Consider the following 19926-nt stretch of genomic DNA (forward strand, 5'->3'; position numbering starts at 1 on the left):
GTAGGAGCTATCTGATGGTTGCTGTCAACAATGGAGGGTAAACAACCAGAGTCTCTATCTCTCAATTTCTTTATCACATCTCATGCATTTCTGCAGCAGTGTTTATTGACACAAATTCTTAGCATTGTAATTGACTGAAACATGCTTGAAAGCCAGCAATACGTGATGTATAATAAGCAGAGGGAATGAGAATTGTGATAAACAAGAAAAAGATGGAAGCAGGAAGTACATGTGATCTACACTACAGTACCTGCCTAAGAGTTTCTGAGTTGGTTCAAGAGGCTTGGTCCCCTTTCTTGCCTTTGAACAGTGAATCCTACAGCTACTTTTACATAGCATTTCTTGTAAATGCAACAGTCACCAATTAGAAGTTAGAGAAAACAAATAATTTTCCCACTGTGTACACTGTTAAATATTTCAGGTTGCTGAGAATGCATTATACTAGAACATTTAGTTCACATTAAACGGGAAACACCTTTGACTTTTCCACCCTGCTCTACACAGGGTCCTTTTCTCAATCTAATGTTATCACCCCCCCCCCCCCGCTTTTTGATGAGGCTGTTCTCCCCAGAGTTATACACACATTGCAGAACTGCCCTGTTTAACCATACATTTCCATATAAGAATATTCAGAACCTCACACTCACAATCCTCGTGTTTTGGGCAGAAAGATAACAGAAGCAGGAAAAAAAATGTCAATTGTACTGCACATCTTAGGGCTCAGGCCTTGTTCCTAGAGTATACATATGTTCACAGGATTACATTAAGTCAGGGGTACATCACTCTCCATGGGCTTAGCCATCTGTGCCTTACAAGAAAAACATTTGAAGGTGAGATAATAGTTCAGAAGACAGTGGTAAAAGATGGAGTTAATTTGGGAGCTACAGACAGAATGTGTTCAGTTTGGATTATGTCAAAAGAAAGGGAGAGAGGGAGAAGATGGAAGAAATATGGGGGTTTGACATGCGATTCTTTGTAATTTTCCATGGTTAGAAGTTTGTACTCCAGAGATGAGCATACAGGATCTCACCCTTTCACCTAAATGAAGTTTGAAAGCTGCCAGGATTTTACACCAATATATACGTGAATATTGTTCTACAGTGAGGAAGGCTTTGGGTGATGACTATCCCTGAATCAGGAATTACTGAAAATTTGGTATAAAACTGGATCTTTGAAATGGGCATTATTTGAAGAAAAAATGAATCCAGTCATGAGGTGTGGGAATAGAATCCACAGTATTATGATCTTCCAGCAACAGAGGTGAGTGTGGTACCTCTGAGCTACTGAATGAATATAGCCTTCTTGCTTTCAATGACACAAACTTACAGTAAGTCCATGCCGCCTTAAGATTGCCATAACTACATTCATGGTGCCTTTCTAAGCTCTGCATCCTCTACTCCATATCTGCAGGGCAAATCTCTGTGCCTTGGCTTAACCTCAATGCCTTGACCAAATAATAAATGCACATAAAACAAGATTCACTGTAAGAGGATTAAGTTCTTTAACCAGGAAAAAATAATTCATTATAACTATTATCTCTTCAGTTACTGCAGTTATCCAGCTGATTTTTAACTTTATAAGTGTTCTCATTTTTCAACCATCCACTTACCAGACAACCATCCAGTTATCTAACTGCTTTTTAATTTCTTACACTGAATATGTCATTGTTCTGTACTTTTGTCATGTAACTGACTGCATTACTATCCAATGCAGTGGAACTTCGCTCCCTAGGTCTTCACTGAAAATAAGCTTGAACAGCGGGGCAACCAATCAAAATAAAACAAGATACAATAAAATATTCCATAGCTGTCGTCTAAAATCATGTATTGGTCTACTCAGTAACTGGAACTGTTATATTCATTTCTTATTTTATGTTTTACACCTAAGCGAACAGAACTTGATATCCAAACATTTTAAAGAATGTATTTCCATATCTTACACATACAACTCAAACACAGAAACATGCACACACATATATATATATATATATATATATATATATATATATATATATATATATATATATATACACACACACACACACACATGTATGTATGTATGTATGTACACACACACACACACACACACACACACAATTACTTTCATTTGTTTACTCTTTTACTAGTAATCAAATTTTTTTTATTTATTTATTTCCAGTTTGATAACCAGGGAAGTCCAATGGGCCCAGGGGCCCATTTTCAGTGGAGGCCCGGGGAGAAAAGCTCCCATCATAAACATATTACACACTTTAAGCTACATATTACAATGAAATTGCACCCTTAAACAATTTACAAATACGAAAAATACAAATTGTTATACAGATTGTATTAATAGTACAGAAAACATAATATATAGTTTCATTTTAGGTTTCAGATGAATGATACATTTTATGTAAATAGTGAAAGTTACAGTTGCAAGAAGAGGCATGTAGTCAGAGGGAAGTGAAGATATAAGAGAATTTACATAGAGTTTACAGTGGGATGAATGAAGAAATAAAGTGCATACGGCCGTGAACACACATGAATTGTATATTACTTTGCAACTTGAATCACATCAAGTTAACACCGCAAATGGGACGAACAGTGGGGCGAAGATGAAGAAAGTAGAAGGTGGGGGATAAAGAGAGTTAGAAGAAAGAGGGGCAGGAGGGAGGTAATTACAAGGGGAAGTGAAAGGATTTAGGTAGGAAGTATACAATTACATTTCCAGTTTAGTGAAAGGTGATAATGGAGTAGAGATTTAAATTTTTCTGGATTTGTAGTGGATCTTAGCAGGGGAGGGAGCAGGTTCCATTTCCTTGCTATAGTATAAGAAAATAGAAGGTGGCCAGGGAGACGTTTAGGTTTTTGCACTGTGAGAAGATTTTGGTGGGCTGATCTTAGAGGTCTGACAGGAGTGTAGAAAGGCAAGATGTTAGAAAGTGCAGGGCAAGCAGAGGGTTTAAAAATGAGTTTGTGTGCTGTAGTAAGTTGGAGGTAGTCAAGATGATTAGTAAGTTCAAGCCATTGAAGAGAATGAAGGGAGATGCAATGGTGAGACGAATGCTTTGAGTTAGTAGCAAATTTAGCAATTTTGTTGTAGCAACTTTCTAGTTTTGAGGAGATAGAAGATGAGAGGTTGGTTAGAAGGGGAGCACCATACAATAGAGAAGGTAGAAGGAAGGTGGAGGTGAGGGTTTGTCTAGTGGCTAAAGAAAGAAAGGGGGCATTTCTATAAAGCATGCCAAGCTTCTGATGTGTTTTTTTAATGTTTAGTTGAATATGATTATTACATTTCAGTTGTTCATCAAAGGTAACACCCAGAAGTTTGGCACTAGAAACAACTTCTATTGAGGAGTGAGAGAGGCTGGTGATCTTCAAAGAGAGCTTATCGAGTGGGAAAGCTTTAGAGGGGGAGAAAATAATGATATGGGATTTGTTGGCATTTAGGGAGAGATGGTTTTGAAGCATCCAATTCTCAGTGGTTGTGAAGGCTAATTGTGTTTTGGCCTGGAGTTCGGGAAGAGTAGGGGCTGAGCAGACTAGAGTAGAGTCGACTGCATATTGCACTATTTGAGAGTGAGGAATTGCAGCGTGAAAGTCACTGATAAATATACTGAAGAGCATAGGACCGAGAATAGATCCCTGAGGAACTCCGGTAGGGGGTAGGAAGGAAGTTAGAGGTACCTGTTTGCCATTTCACAGCTTGGGATCTATCTGAGAGATAGCTTTTGAACCAAGAAAGGGAATCTAGGGAGAGACTGAGGTTTGAAAGATGGTTAAGGAGGAGTGAGTGGGATACAGTGTCAAATGCTTTAGAGAGGTCGAGAAGGACAGTGGAGACAAGATTTCCAGAGTCACGGGCATGGTTAACAATGTCTAAGAAAGAGAGGAGAGCAGTAATGGTACTGTGGCCAAGACGGAATCCGTGTTAAGTAGGGGTGAGGAGTTGGTTATTGAGGAGATGGGGCATGAATTGCAGGTGGATACATTTTTCAAGGATTTTTTAAATTGGGGAAAGAATGGCTATTGGGCGGAAGTTAGAAACGCTATTATTTTTGCTTCCTTTGTGAAGGGGCAGGATATATGCAGCTCTCCATAGTTTGGGAACATAAGATTCCTGGATGGATCTGTTGATGAGAATGCTAATAGGTATGGCGATACCATCGGCAGCAAGCTTAAGAAAGAGTGGAGGGATCTTGTCTGGGGCACTGGAGCATGGTTTGAGTTTAGTGAGGAGTTTTTTGATGCAGGTGGTTGACACTGGTTTTAGGTGAAAAGAGGGAGGGGGTTTTGGGGAGCTGGAGTGGGACGTGGAGGAGGAAGTGGGTTTAGGGGTAACAGAGGGGATGGATTTGATGAAGGTTTTAGTAAGTTCAGCTATAGAGTTGGTAAAGAAGGAGTAAAAAGGGTTGCAATTTCACTGTCAGACTTATTGCTATCAGGACAGGGATTGGGTTTAGAACCAGGGTGTAAAAGGGAGTTGATGGAATTCCAGAATTTTTTGGGGTTGTTTAAGAGGGTAGACTGTAGTTTGGTATAGTAAGATTTTTTTATCTTTAGTAACAAGTTTTTTGGTTAGGTTGCGGAGTTGCTTGAATTGGAGCAGTGTAGCAGGGTGTTTGGTTTTGTTAAAGAGTTTCCAAGTTTTGTCCCTTTGTAGCATGAGAGTTTTTGTGTCCTTAGTTAGCTAAGGGGCAGAGTTATTTTTTATTCATTTTGTTCTAGGTGGGGCTTGGGAGTTTAGGATTTTCAGGACATCTAAGGCTTCATCTAGACGAATAGTTTTTAAGATATCCCAATGTGTTAGTTTAAGGGTTTCAGAGAATATAGAGGGGTTGAAATTGGAGAGGTTACGAGTGTGGACATATTGGTGCTGGTGAGGGAGGTGTTGGGTAGCTCGGTGAGTAAAGGCTGGAAGATGATCACTTATAGAGTGAGGAAGTATATCACAGTCAGAGATCTTGTTTGGATGGCTGACTAAGATCCAGTCCAAGATGGACCCTGGGGGATTTTTGTTAGGTCTGGTAATGTCCTTTATGAGTTGAGTAAAATTGTAAAGATTGATAGAAAGAGTAGGAGAATTGTTGTCAATTTTATTCCAGTCGATGTTGACATCTCCCAGTATGTAAGTCTCTAATTTGATATTGTTTGAAGCCCATAGGAGAATATTCTCTAGGGTGGAAGTGTCTCCAGGGGGAATATAGATAGCTATAATACAGATACTTTTAAAGTTGTTCATTTTGAGGACTCCTATGATTAGTTCAGCATTATTAAACTGAGGGATGGAATTTTGGTAAGGGCAGAGATTTAGCAGGCAGTTGTAGATTAACGCTACACCACCTCCTTTTTTGTTTTGGCGGTCGAATCGAAGAGCTTGGATGCCTGGAGGGATAATTTCAGAGTTAGTAATGTGTGGTTTTAGCCATGTTTCTGTAACTGCTACTATGTCAGGTACAGTGTGATTTAGCCATGCATGGAAATTTGTTATTTTGTTATTTATACTCTGGGTATTAATGGTAATGAACTTAACGTATTTATGGTTGTTTCTAGTAAAGGAGGATGTAGAAGAAAGAGTGTTACTGGATGTGGGCCCAGGGTTAGGGTGGATGTCCCCTGATAGAGCAAGCCATGAAAAGGGAGAGATGAGAACAACCTTTGGATTGTAACTTGTGATAGGATGGAGATACAGTTTTGATTTGATAGAGAGAGGTTTTAAAGTAATTGTTTGGAGTTTTAATTTGAAGTAATGATATGGATTAGGTTGAAGTAGAGAGGGGGATATTAAATAAAAGTGGAAAGGAAGAGGGTGGGGGAAGGGAGAGAGTGGAGGAGGTGGGGGAGAAAGAGATGAATATTTTGGAAGAGGAGTAAGAGGTTGAAATAAAGAGAGCTTTTAGGAAGAGAATACATGTAATGGAGTTGATTTGAGTTGAACAGGACATGGTTGAATAAAAATAGAAAAGATTTTGTGAGAGGAGGCAGATAGGAGAAGGTAGAATATGAGGCAGTATGGAAGAGGAGTATATGTGAGAGTGTAGTTAGGTGAGGGATAAAGGGGGGAGGGGTAATTAATTAAATTGTAGCGGGGAGGGGTAAGTAATTAATATGTTGCAGTGAGGGGGAGGGGCAAGAAATCAGGATAGGTTGGGGAGAAATGGTGAGGAGATTCAGGTGTCTATAAAGTTAGTTGCAGTGGGGGTGGGTGAGATTTGGGGGTAGGGTAGGGGAGCGGAGAGAGCCCGTAGGACGAACGGAGCAGGTAGAGCCACTGAAGGAGAGAGCCCAAAGAAAAACTATCAGTGGAGGGCTAACTAGGAAAGGTAAGTTTGTGGATAGGTGAAGTTAAAGGCCTAATAAGTAGGGATAGTGGACAGGGAAACAAAAAAAGAAAATTAGGAGAATTAGAGAACAGGTAGATGGAAAGAAAGAGAAGTAGGGGCTGCAGTTCAAGTAAGTATATAGAAACTGTAAGTCTAAGGGAACTGTTTTGAGTCAATAGACTATAAATACTTATAACTCAGTTTATTTTCTCTGATGGGTTGATGCATTGCATTATATGCATGCACATTCAAAGCAGCCCATGTTACTAGTATACTGGCACATTGCTTTGATTTTGTATCGGCAATTAATACTTTTTTGATCATGATGTTCCTTACTGTGAAAAAGTATATTGACATTATCCAACTGTATAATTTGTTCCTTTTTTTTTTCCTGAGTCTATATGGTCAAAATCATTTTATAACCCATATAGACTATACTCACAGGTTAATCTGTATTTAGTATTTACTGAGCACAATGCACGAAAAGATGCTTCATAGCAACAGAGTTTCTCTTCATAAGGTCATACTGAGATGCATCTATATATCTAGTTTAAATAAATGCGATTCTAGGTAAACACTATCCTACTTTTCCATTATCTTTACATTTTCTGGAAGTTACTTGACACATTTTTTCATGTTTTTTTTTTTTTTTTCGGGGGGGGGTGTTGTCTGATCTTGTAGCAGTTTAACTTTCAGCTTCTTTAAGACTGTCAGTGTAACCATGTAAAGTATCTGATATTTATTCTTCAATGGAGTGACCTTGAAAGTCATTAACAACATTTAGAAAATGGGCTTACTGTACCTCAGTACCCTGACTGGAGAACAAACGTTCTCCAGCAAGGTATTAATGTACAAGTAATACCCGGTGAAAAATGAGTCTGCCACTTCATGGCAGCTTATCACAACGCCGTGGAGCTCGGACTGAAAAAAAACAAAATGGCCACAATTATTTTACACTCGCTAAGCATATCTTCTGCTGTTTAACGAGTGTAAAATGTCAAAAAAGAGAAAAAAAACAAGAAGGGTTTTTTTGTGTGTGTGTGTGTGTGTGTGTGTGTGTGTGTGAGAGAGAGTGAAGAGAGAATGATCTCTGACAGCCCTTAGAGAATCGGCTGTCTGTAAAATTGTGTTTTACTTACTTATATATTTTTTTAAGTACTGTTTTATTTTTTTTTAATATATTTTAGATGTAAAACACTTTCTCTGACACCATTAACATATACTACAGCAAGTATGAAACTTTAGGCGGAACTATTTTACATCAAAAATATATTAAAAAATAAAATAGAACTTAAAAAAATACACAAGTTAGTAAAACACAACAATTTTACAGACAGCCCATTCTCTAAGTGCAATAATGCCCTCCAGGGTGTGTGTTAATGTGTAATTAATGCCCTTCCAGAGGTGTAGAGGCCCTCTGCTTATGGCGTTGAGCCTCACAACACCCCTGGGTGGGCATTAATTACACATTTACGCACACCCTGTCGTTAATTACACATTTACAACACCCTGTCAGTCAGGCATTATTGCTTGCTTAAGTCAGTCTTATGTAACCAAAAATCATTTGCTAAACCCACAATGGTTTCACATATATTCTCCAAACATTTTCACTTCTGTCCTCAAATTTTCTTTCTGCATTACTGAAAAATGTCCCAGTATTCTGAGAAATCGGAGTAGTCAACTATTTTCATAACATTTTTATGAGCTGTAACTACTTTAATGAATACAAAAACAGTTTCCTTGATTCTGTTTTTACTCCAAACTGATACAGTTTTCATCCTCCAATGTAATTTGCTTTACCTGTTCTGCAAGTTTCCTTTCATTCATTCCTTGTTATCAAAAGCTCTCAAAGCTTCCTTCCTTCCTTCTGTGGCTTCTCTACACATCACTATGTTACTTTTCCTTGAGTGTCAGGCGCTCAAGACACAGGATAATGAGGGACAGAATGCTGAGTGCTATTTTCCACAGAAAATCACTGCTGGTGCAATTTCTAAGTGCGCACCAGTGAGACTCTATTTTTGGATATTTTTCTATTCTTCCTGCTTGTGTAACTGTGGAGTTGATGTATATATACAAGTTCAGCAAGGGTGCAGTTTAGTTTTTCATCGCCGTGTGTTTCTTAGTTTTCACTATTGTGGCATGACATTTTTTGGCAAATGGGTTTCAGTGGTGAAACCTCCTTGTACTAGATGCTGATACTTCAGCTTACAGAAGGTCAATAAATCTAATATCTAATTTCACAGAAGACCAACTGCAGATACTTACAGAACTCTTTCCATAGGAATTAGGACCACTCAGTGCATAAAACTTTTCCATCCCTCTCTCTCCTATAATCCACTACATCTTCTTACCTTTCCATTTCTTTACTAGTGAAAATAAAAAAAAATGTCTTTTGATGCATTGGAAATAAGACCACATTGTTTCTAGAAAATTCTGAGGACTTTGTGGGAAATCTTTCAGGCGAGAGATTTCTCATTTTGCTTACTTATATTTCTAGCCATCTTTGCTTAGAACATCAACTATAAAACACTGGTCCTGCTAGTATTTTTGCTGATGGCAGTCATACTAGTGTTAGTTTACTTGGTCTCAACCATTAAACAGATTCTTCATTCTCCAGTGTAGAAAACACTGGATGCCCACCTGTCATCCATGAGATTCCAGTTAATCCTCATGTCTGTAGCATCCACTTCTTATTCAGATGTACCTGTATTTTTCTGTAGCAGTGAAGATACTTATTTGTCTTATATGCTGGTTCAAATCACCATGTTTGGCCAGAGTGGAGCACTGGAGCACCACTGTGGTACTACCAGGCCCTCCATCACTACTCCCTTCACATGCTTCTGCCTTTAGATTTGCTCTTGCCCATCAGCCTTTGCTGTCTAAAATCATGCAGAATGAGACCTTCCCTCTCTTCTGAGTCTGAGACTAATGGCAAAGGGACCTAAGAAGGGTATTATAAAAACAGAGCACTTACAAACAGAACAAAATCCTGTAATTGGGGTATGGCTAAAAAGATGGAAGAAATGCTTCCCCTTTAGCACCTCTAATGACCAAAAATGCCATGAGATCTTACATTTAATGCAGAAAGGAACATCTGTCCATCACAGGTGACTTCCTCCCGACAAAGATATCAACATCAGCACTCTAGGTCTCTGCAGCAATCCATCTAGACGGATTTCTTTGTAGTGGAGATTATGAAGGATGTCACTTCCATTTCTCAGGAACAGCTGAACACTATGACCCCAGTCCTAAGGGAATGGATCAGATTTTCAGGCTCCGAAAGACTATTCCCAATGAGCAACCACAACAAAGTTGGATAATACTATCTCAACAGTTACTGTTAGGAGAACCCTTACTCTTCAAGCACCATCCTCCCGTCTCCCTAACAGGGAGTAAACATCAATTGACTGGGCAATCAATAGTTCATATCCTGCACACTGTTATTAAGAGAACTGAACTTCTTGACCCACATGCTGTACTTACAATGAAACCTTTTAAACAACATACAGTATGTTGTTGATGGACTTTATGATGGACCTACTATGGCACCTGCATTTGAAGATAGCAAAGCAGTTAAAAAGGTTATTTATTTTTTTTTATTTGGAGCTATTCGTTATCAGTGTCACTTCATTCTCATTTCAGTGCCTAAGATGTTACATGACTCACCTCAGGTTGTGCACCACAGTTGTAACAAGGGAATTTGATGCTCAGAATACATAACTGTTCTGCATCCACAGCCATTCCTCCCATCCTTTATACGAGTTATATCATCTCCTGTACCCCCAGCATGGAGGACTGTGTCCACCATACCTCTGCTAATTAAAATATATAAAATCTGAGATCTCTTGACACCAGAGGAAGAGAAAATTCCACTATTTCTAGTAGTTAGCAATCTCACCAAAATACTTCCATTCCATTCTCTCTTTTCAACATGAATTTTGTTTGATAAGTTTAGTTTCTATAAAATGTATTTGAAAAGAATGCACTTTGACAATGTACAAGAGATCTATACACATGCGCGCGCGCACACACACACACACACACACACACACATGCATGCACACACCACACATGCACACACACACCATACATACACGCGCACACCATACATACACGCGCACACACCACACACACACACACACACACACACACACACACACACACACACACACACACACACACACACATGCATGCGCGCATGCATGTATTTATATTTATATGTAGGTTGTGGTATTTTAAACAGCAGGTAGTCCACAGTTTAATGAAAAGCAAACACACACACATGCGCGTGTGCATGCACACATTTATATTCATATTTATATGTAGGTTGTAATATTTTAAACAGCAGGCAGTCCACAGTTAAATGGAAACAAATAAATTATTGTCCATGCAGAAAATGAGATGAGCTTCACCAAGAAAATCAAAACTGAAGCAGCAGGTAAAATCAGTCAAACAGTTCATCCTATCAGCCACATAGATGGCAACACTTAGTACAGTTGACGATGAACAAACACAGGTGCTGACAGTCCCACTTATACCTTTAAGTTCTGGGTCAGTTAAGAAAGTCTTTTACAAAAGTCTAAGTCTCTGAGAAAATCAGAGTTTCTGTTAACAGAACTTCCACTGACTATTATTACAGTCTTACCCTGCAAACTCATGTCTCAGTTCATTTTTTCTTCACAAGGGTACACTCCAGACTCCTCTGGATCCTTGTTCTAGCAACTTCTACCATCTTATTCTCCTCCACACCTGGTCTTAAGAATGCACAGGTGCACACCTGAAATCAATTACTTTGCCTGCAGGTAACTTCTGTTAAGCAGACCATTTCCTATCTCCTTCACTACCTTCAGTTTCCCACACATAAATGCTCTAGCTCCCTGTCTTCTGTCATACCCCAGGCTTTATAAGAGTGGAAAAACAATGCTATATCACAGACCACCCCACAAGCTTGAACCCATCAGCTTCAAGCCCCTTGTAAGATATGTGGGCTTTGAACAAGCCTTCTACATTGTGGTGGTGTTTGCTGTAGAAATGGAATGTCCATAATGACACTGCCCATTTGCTGAACTTCACAATGTCTTTTTTTAGCTGGTGTAGCCACTAGATTGGATAGTGATCTGTGACTACAGTGAAGTCTATACCCAATAAGCAATAATGCAAGGACCCCAAGGCCCATTTAATAGTGAGACTGTCTCTCTATCATGGAAAGTACAGTTGTGTACACTTACCATAAATGTAAATGTTCGAGTGTATTCACTGTTGCAGTCATTACATTTGGGTAATCCTGCTGGCAGGTTGCCTTCAGCCGGCCTGTCGGCTGCTGTCGCCCCTTCCCTGACGTCAGGTCATCAGGGGTATAAAAGAAGCAGCCAACACCATTTTCTTCAGTTTTTCTTGCCCCAGATGTCAGATGACCCCTGAAAGGGTAGCCACATTTTATATATATATATATATATATATATATATATATATATATATATATATATATATACACACCAATATAAACTTTACCATCATCTACAAGCAAAGGGTGGGTAACCTGGACTGCAACAGTGAATACACTTGAACATCTACATTTATGGTAAGTGTACACAACTGTACTATGTTATTCGTGTTTCAATGTTGCAGTCATTACATTTGGGTAGAGTCCCAAAGCTGTGGTTGGGAGGCTGGAGCTAAACAGCATTAGGAGTGGCTATGAGGCCCTGCAGAACTGCAGTGGCAAAGCCTGCCCTGGATTTAGAGTAAAGTGGCAGATGATAGTGCTTTGTAAAGGTGTGCACTGAACTACAAGTAGCAGCCTCTAACATGTCTTTGGTTGGTACTCCCCTGAGAAAGGCTGCTGAAGTGGCTGCAGCTCTGGTTGAATGTGGCCTAATGCCCTTAGGCACTGGCTTGCCATGGTGGAAATAGCAGAAATGAATGCAGTGGCACTAGTAATTGCTCTGTCTTCCTGAAAACTTTGGTTCTGTCCAAGTAGAATCTAAGCTGTCTGTGTACGTCCAAAGAATGCAGAATTCTCTCCCCCTTGTTCTGTGGATTTGGATAAAAAGTTGGCAGATGAATAGTTTGGTTAAGAGCCACACTGGACACCACCTTAGGCATAAATGTTGGGTTTGTCCGCAGAGCAACCCTGCCTTGATAAAACATGATAAAAGGTTCCACAGCCATGAGTGTCTGTAGCTCTGAAACTAGTCTTGCAGAAGTTATTGCTAGGAACAGAGCTGTTTTCCAAGATAAAAACTTTATATCAGCAGTAGTAGCTGGCTCAAAAGGAGGCAGGGTGAGTTTTTCCAAGACATAGTTGAGGTCCCATGCAGGTATTGGTGATCTCCTTGGAGGCCTTAAATTTTTGGCTCCTCTGAGGTACTGCTTTAATAAGGGATGGGAAAAGAGTGGTGGCTCTGTATTGTAATGAGCCAAAATGGCAGAGGCATGAATTTTAATGGATGAAAAAGACAGGCCTTTGTCCAGCATCTCAGTTAAGTATTGCAAAATCTGAGGAATATTTGGTACAGCTGTATCAGTTCCTTGTGCCTGGTTCCAAGCACAGAATCTCTTCCATTTTCCAGCATAAGATTTTCTAGTACTAGGCCTTCTGGCTTCCAAAATGACATCCATCACAGCTTTACTGAGAGGTGTGCTTTGTATGATTACATTATCTGCCATGCTGCCAGGTTTAAAGTCCTGAGTTGGCTGTGCAGGATCTGATTGTTTTGCTGGGATAGTAGATGGGGTATGTGAGGTAAGGTCCAAGCTGGGCATCGAGACAAGTTCCTTAGGATTGGATACCAGTACTGGCGGGGCCAGTCTGGGGCAATCAGTATCATCTTTGGCTTCTCCTTTCTGACCTTTAGGAGTACCTTGGGGAGGAGAGGCATATACAGATAGGTTTTTCCAGCTGAAAGATAGGGCGTCCACTTTCCATGCTTGTCTGTGATAAGTCCTTGTGCAGAATCTTTTTAGTTGGCAGTTGTGAGGGGAGGCAAATACATGTATGTCCGGGCATCCCCATTTCCTTGTTATCATGCTGAAGACTTGTGGATCCAGCTGCCACTCGTGGGGATCCATGAGGTTTCTGCTTAGTTCGTCTGCCAGAGTATTTTCCTTTCCTGGCAGGAATTGTGCTTGCAGATGTACTTGGTAAGTCAATGCTGTGTCCCACAAAGTCATGGCTAGTCTGCAAAGGGGTAAGAATGTGTGCCCCCATGCTTGTTTATATACCACATGACCATGGTGTTGTCTGTCTTCATCAGTAGTTGTCCCAGATGAAGTAGGTCCTTGAAGGCTGTTAGGGCATTTTGAACAGCTAGCATCTCTTTTTGATTGATATGTAGATGCATTTGGTTTGAGGACCATGTGCCCTGAAAAAGAAGTTATGTACCTACCATAACGTTCCATGTTAGTTGTCTTCTTCTCGCCTTCTTTCTTGCTGGTTGGGTTCGGAGCTGATCCTCGGCTCCGACTCGGCCATCTTCAAAAGCTCGAGAGCTGCATACTGGCTCGAGGTCACCCCATATCCCATGATGCCTGGCGCTAAATACCCAGGTCTCATTTGGTAAGACTAACTGCAGACATAATAAGGAAAGGATCCTATCCTGGAATATATAAAACCTCCAGAGAGGCTACTAGACAGAAGGGAATAGCCAGAGAAGACTCAGCCAGTGAACAAAAAACCATAAGGAACTCCTCTCGGTCTACAAGGATAGGGGGATGGAGGGTGGGATGCAAGAAAGAAGGCGAGAAGAAGACAACTAACATGGAACATTATGGTAGGTACATAACTTCTTTATGTTAAGTTGTCTATCTCGCCTTCATTCTTGCTGGTTGGGACAGCGTCCCTAGCACCTAAAATCCTGGGTGGCTCATCGGAACAAGCTCTTCAGAACAGTGGAACCAAAATCAGCTCTGTTCCTGGAAACCACATCCAACTTATAATGCGAAATAAAAGTATGTGGGTTGGCCCACGTAGCCGCAGCACAAATAGATTCCATGGGCAACCTAGCCTGAAAGGCCACAGAAGTGGCTAAAGCTCTGGTGGAGTGACCTTTTGGATTAACAGGTAATTCTTTATTCCTCAGTTGATAGATAAATGTGATGATAGAAGTCAACCACCTGGACAAGGTTACTTTTGAGACTGGAAGACCTTGTTTACCCTCAGCATAAGAAAGGAAAAGTTGGTCCGATTTCCTGATATCCTTCGTTCTATGCAAATAAAAGCGTAGTTGCCTGTGAACATCTAACTGATGCAATTTGTATTCTGCCCTGTTGGAGTGGTTGGGAAACAACACAGGAAGGTCTATGGACTGATTCAAGTTATTTTCTGAAGAGACCATAGGAAGGAAGGAAGGATTAGTCCTGAGAGCGACCCCATCATTGTGGAACAGTAGGTAAGGAGGATGGGAACAAAGAGCCTGCAGTTCCGAAACTCTTCTGGCTGAAGTAATGGCTACCAGAAAGAGAGTTTTCCATGATAAAAACTTCAGAAAACAAGAAGCTGCAGGTTCAAAGGGAGGCAATATTAGAGAAGCTAAAATCAAATTTAGATCCCACGGAGGTGGAGGATCTCTCACTGGAGGCATTAGCAGAGTGGTGCCTTTGAGAAAGGCTTTACACAGCTTGTGCGACATGATATTATTTCCCGACAGGCCAATGTGAAAATTTGAAATTGCAGCTAACTGAACTCTAATTGTAGCGGAAGCGGACCCAGAATGGAAGAGTTCCGCAAGAAAATCCAAAATGTGGTGCATAGGGGCTGAAAAGGGGTCTCTGCCCAGGAAGAAAAACGTTTCCACTTACTAGCATAAGTTTTTCTAGTAGTAGACTTGTGCAATGATAAAATAATTTCCCGCACAGACATGGAGATATCTGGAAGCCTGGCTAAGGTTGGAAGTCAGAGTAGCGTTTTCTTGGACCCCTGGTTTTATGACTCTGGCGTCTTGGTGTTCTGCCTTCCCTCCTTCTCGCCCTGCATCAAATGGGAACTCGGCAATCCTCCCCGCAAGGAACTACATCTTTCCACTCTTCTGACCCACCAGGATATGGTCTGGAAGAGGTGGAAAAATGAACTCAGAAAATGGACAGAGAGTCTTCTGTTCACTTTGCACCTGTGTCACACCCGCATGGGTGTCAGATCAAGAGGAACCATCAAGGGGTGGTGGGTGGCAGCCAAAAGAAGACCTTGAGGGATTACAGCAGCCACATCCAAGTCATCCAAGCGCAAGAGCACACCCTGTGCCTCGGCTCTCTACTGTTACCATCGGCATGCATAAGAAATGAGCACATGAGAGGAGTTCCCCACTGAATTCAAGTCACCAGCTGAGGCTGCCTTAGCACAGGCCCCTCAGCTGATGGATCTTGGAGGATCTCTCCTGCTATTTATTGATCCCTTTGAAGAAGCTGGTAAAAGTGCACTAATAATTCAGAGACCTCATAGAAAAGGTCGCTGAAGAAAACATCCGCTTCCCATATCTGTCCATCGTCCTGGACTCCTTGTTAGGGGGATGAACAGATAAAGAAGTTTCAGCCAACTCCTTCTTCATGGCCGCTGCTACCACCATGGCATCAACAGGGACATGTTTGGTCAAAAACTGTTTATCCTGTGGTGCCGTTATGAATTTAGCGGGTCTTCTGGGGGTGGGTTCCACTGTGTCTGGAGCTGACAATGCCTTCCGAGCCACCATGGACATCAGTGGGTCGAAAGGCAGAGACACCCAGGAGGTGGAAGGTCGGGATCCAAACGCATCCAGGAATACAGACTCATCATCGGAGGGGCTTAGGGTAGTCCAGTTCCCCCTCTCCCTAAGCATCTCAAGGATGTCTGAGAAGGAGACATCTTCAGAGGGGGATCTCGGGGACCCTTCTGAATCCTCCAAGTCGGTATCTGATGTGACAGACTAAGGGGAGTCAACATGCTTTCTCTTGCATTTCCTCTTACGAGGTGGCTCCTCTGAATGATCAGGGGAGGCCTCGGAAGAGGTAGATACACCCAAAGGGGTGCCCTGGAGCGTTGGTTCCCCATGCTTGGGGTCTGGAGGAGGGATAGAGACAGACACAGGCACCATAGTGGGAGGAGCCGGTGGGGATGATCGTGGGGCTGACTCAGGGGCCAGCACACTCCTCATGACCTTGAAGGCGTCCCTGCTCGGATGCCGAGAAGGCTCCGGTTCCGAAGAGACCGGAATCCCTCTCTGCACTGAGCGGGACGGCTCTGAAGCCAATGTAAGAGTCGAGTTCACCTGCGCCGAAGCTCCGAGAGGGAGAATGGGGTTGGACAAGGGTCCGATGCCACTCTCCCCCTTGGAGCCGACGAAGGAGTCTCGGTGCCCAGACCCTTCCAAGGACGGTACCAAAGAAGTGATCGGAGCCGACGACGGAACTGAAGCAGAAGGTATCAGTGCCGACGGTTCCACGACCTGAACCCCAATGAACTCCAGCTCAGAGCTCAAGGAAGGAGTCGGAGGAGGAATAACTGCAGATATGGACGGAGCCGACACCTGATGAGAGAGGCTGGACAACATTTTTGCTAGGTCCTGCGATTTTAACAGCCTACTGACCACTCTCTCCACGTCATGATCGGATAGTCTTGAGGACTGAGAAGAGTGGGATCGATGATTGTGCTCCGAATGGAGCAGAGGAGACCTCGGAGCCGAGCGTATTGACTCCAGGGAGGGAGACCTTGATCTCTTTCGACTCCCCATCGGTTCCAAAGGGAGAGTCGGAACAGACTGGGAGACAGGTAAATCGGTTCCGGCCGGAACTGAGGCTGAAGGAACAGCTTCACCCATCGACGGCTCCGAACTGGGAGGTGAAGATTTAGGTGGCTTAGAGGCCTTCACGGGCTGAGTCTTTGACAGTGAATCCTGTTTAAGTAATCCACGTAGGATTAACTTATTTTTACGCTCCTGCAGGACTCTTGGGCTGAAGGCATGGCAAACCGAACAAAAGTCCTGCAGGTGCACGGCGCCGGGACAATAGACACAAGAAGTGTGACCATCTGTCAGAGACATCTTTTGACAGCATGAGTCACACTTCTTGAATCCGGACACCTTGGTATCCTTGGACATCCCTGAAAAGGAAAAAGAAAACCAAGGACAACACACAAAGAAATTAGGATGTAAGTACCACCACAGACACTAAGTTAAGACACCCAAAAACACAGCCAAGAAAACTAACAATATTTATATAAGCTAAACAAAACTAAGTACGAGGTAAAAGTTTTTTTTTTTTTTTTTTTTAATAGAGAAAGTGGAGGGGGAGGGGAAAACTCTCTAACTAAAACGAGTTTTCTGTAGGGATTGGGAAGGTTTAAGAAAGAATTACTACAAGTATATATATATATATATATATATATATATATATATATATATATAAAGATTAACTAGTATAAACAATCTACACTAATAAGCCTATAAATGTTTGTCAAAAAACGAGTAAATAATGAAAATATACGACCTGAGCCAGTAGACAACCTCGCAGCAGAAGCGGCAAACAAGATCTGGGTATCTAGCGCAAGGCATCATGAGATATGGGGTGACCTCGAGCCAGTATGCAGCTCTCGAGCTTTTGAAGATGGCCGAGTCGGAGCCGAGGATCGGCTCCGAACCCAACCAGCAAGAATGAAGGCGAGACAGACAACTTAACATTGCATCTTCCTGCCATGTGGGCCTCCCAGGCATAATCTGATGCATCTGTTGTTAGTGTCTGCCTGACTGGGGGTAATGTGAATGCCTGTTCCTTGTTCTGGTGACAAGCCTTCACCCACCATTGAAACTCCTGTTGCAGGCAGGGACTGAGAGTAATCATTGTTTCCAGGCTGTGGCAGTGTTGAGCCCAAACACTTTTTAGGTATCATTGAAGTTTCCTCATATGCAGTCTTGCATATGGAATTAATAGGATGCAGGATGCCAGCCTGCAGAATTTTTCTTGCAGATAACTGGGCCTTTGTTGCCAACATTTTGAAATAGGTAGTCAGTTGCCTTTGTTTGTCTGGCGTGAGATAAGCCATCTGGGCAGCTGTATTTAAGCTTGCACCCAGGAATATTATCTCTTGAGAGGGTAATAGTTTTGATTTCTTTTCGTTGACTGTGTACCCTAGGCCTGTTAGAAGTCTTTTCACAAACGCCAGATGCTGTACAAGAATGTCCTTGTTCTCTGCTTGAATTAGACATTCGTCCAAGTAAGGATATATTTGTATTCCTCTTTGTCTGCAGAATGCAATTACTGGTGCCAGGCACTTTGTAAAGACCTTGGGCGCAGTAGATAAGCCAAAGGGCAGTGCAGAGAATTGGTAATGCATTGAACCAGCCTTGAATCTGAGGTATCTTCTGCATGATTGTCTGATTGGGACATGCAGACATGCCTCTTTTAGGTCTAAAGCCACAGGCCAAGCGTTCTTGCCCAGCATGAGCAGAAGCTGCTGCTGCTGTTGACTTTACAGCAGCTTCTGCCCATGCTGGGCAGAAGCTGCTGTAAAGTCAACATTTTGAATTTTGGTATATCCAGGAATGTGTTCAGAATAGATAGGTCCAGTATTGGTGTCCAGGCCTTGTCCTTTCTGGGTACCAAGAACAGTCGAGTAGAATCCTTGTCCCTGCTCCTGCTCTGGTACTTGTTGAATGGCCCCCATGTCCATGAGGGATGAGACTTGTTTTTGTGCCTCTGCCCATTGATTTTTTGGCAGATCTGGCCAGCCGTTTGTCTTTGGCAGGGTACGGAAATGGAACTTGTAGCCTTGTGACACTATATTTAGAACCCACTTGTCCTGGGTTATAATGTGCCAATTTTGAGAAAAAAGTGCTAATTTTCCCCCTAAGGGTGCTGCCAGGAGACAAGTGCTTGGTGCAGGCAGGGGGAAGTCATTGGGACTGTTTCTTGTATGGTTGTGATTTGTCTTCTCCAACTTTGGAGGTAGAAGCACCCCCATTGCTTTGACCTGTATGAACCTTGTGCCTGGGATCTGCCTTTAGGGCATCTGGATCTGCCCCTCTGAGGTCTGACACAAGAAAGGACCAATTCTTTTTAGCCCAGTGTCTACTAAACTTAGGCGGCTGTACTTGTAAGAAATCTTTGACAGTTTGCATAGATTTAGCTTTGTCCTCCATTTTCTTTAACACCTCTTCTGCCTTAACACCAAACAAAAATATCATGCTGTAAAGGTGCATCTAATAACTTAACTTTGACATGATCGGGCAGATTTTGTTCCTTTAACCAAGCATGCCTCCTAATTACAGAACCCGTAACTGCGGCCCTGCAGGAGGCCTCCAAAGAATCAAAAACACATTGCAAAGTATGCTTTCCAACTTGTTCAGCTGCATGCAATAAATCCTGCATTTCCTTGTTTTCTGCACATTCAGAGTTTAACAACATTTTCTGTTTAAGCAATGCCATGACATGTTGCTGATATTTGAGCATATGACACTGACAGTTTAAGGCCCTTAAGCTAAGGTAGCAGATGTGTAAACCTTCTTGCCCCATCTATCCAGTGCCCTAGAATCTCTGTCAGAGGGGGTAGGGTTTTTTGCAGTGGAAGCCTTAACTCCTTTGGGACCCTGTGGAATAGTTTCTGGGTCAGCAGAAGGGTTTTTAAAAAGGAATTTATGAGAGTCAGGAACCCTGTAATATCT

The 19926-nt window shown here is 42.0% G+C and overlaps 1 protein-coding gene across 2 annotated transcripts in view; it reads right to left on the reverse strand.

Moving 5' to 3' along the window:
- The window catches only part of CCDC65 (coiled-coil domain containing 65), a 528526-nt gene that overhangs the window by 63931 nt on the left and 444669 nt on the right, over window positions 1-19926 (reverse strand). The gene's annotated exons all lie outside the window — the stretch shown is intronic.

Source organism: Protopterus annectens, chromosome 9.part0 (assembly GCF_019279795.1).
Source record: "Protopterus annectens isolate FY-2018-M chromosome 9.part0, PAN1.0, whole genome shotgun sequence".
Lineage (NCBI taxonomy): Eukaryota > Metazoa > Chordata > Ceratodontiformes > Protopteridae > Protopterus > Protopterus annectens.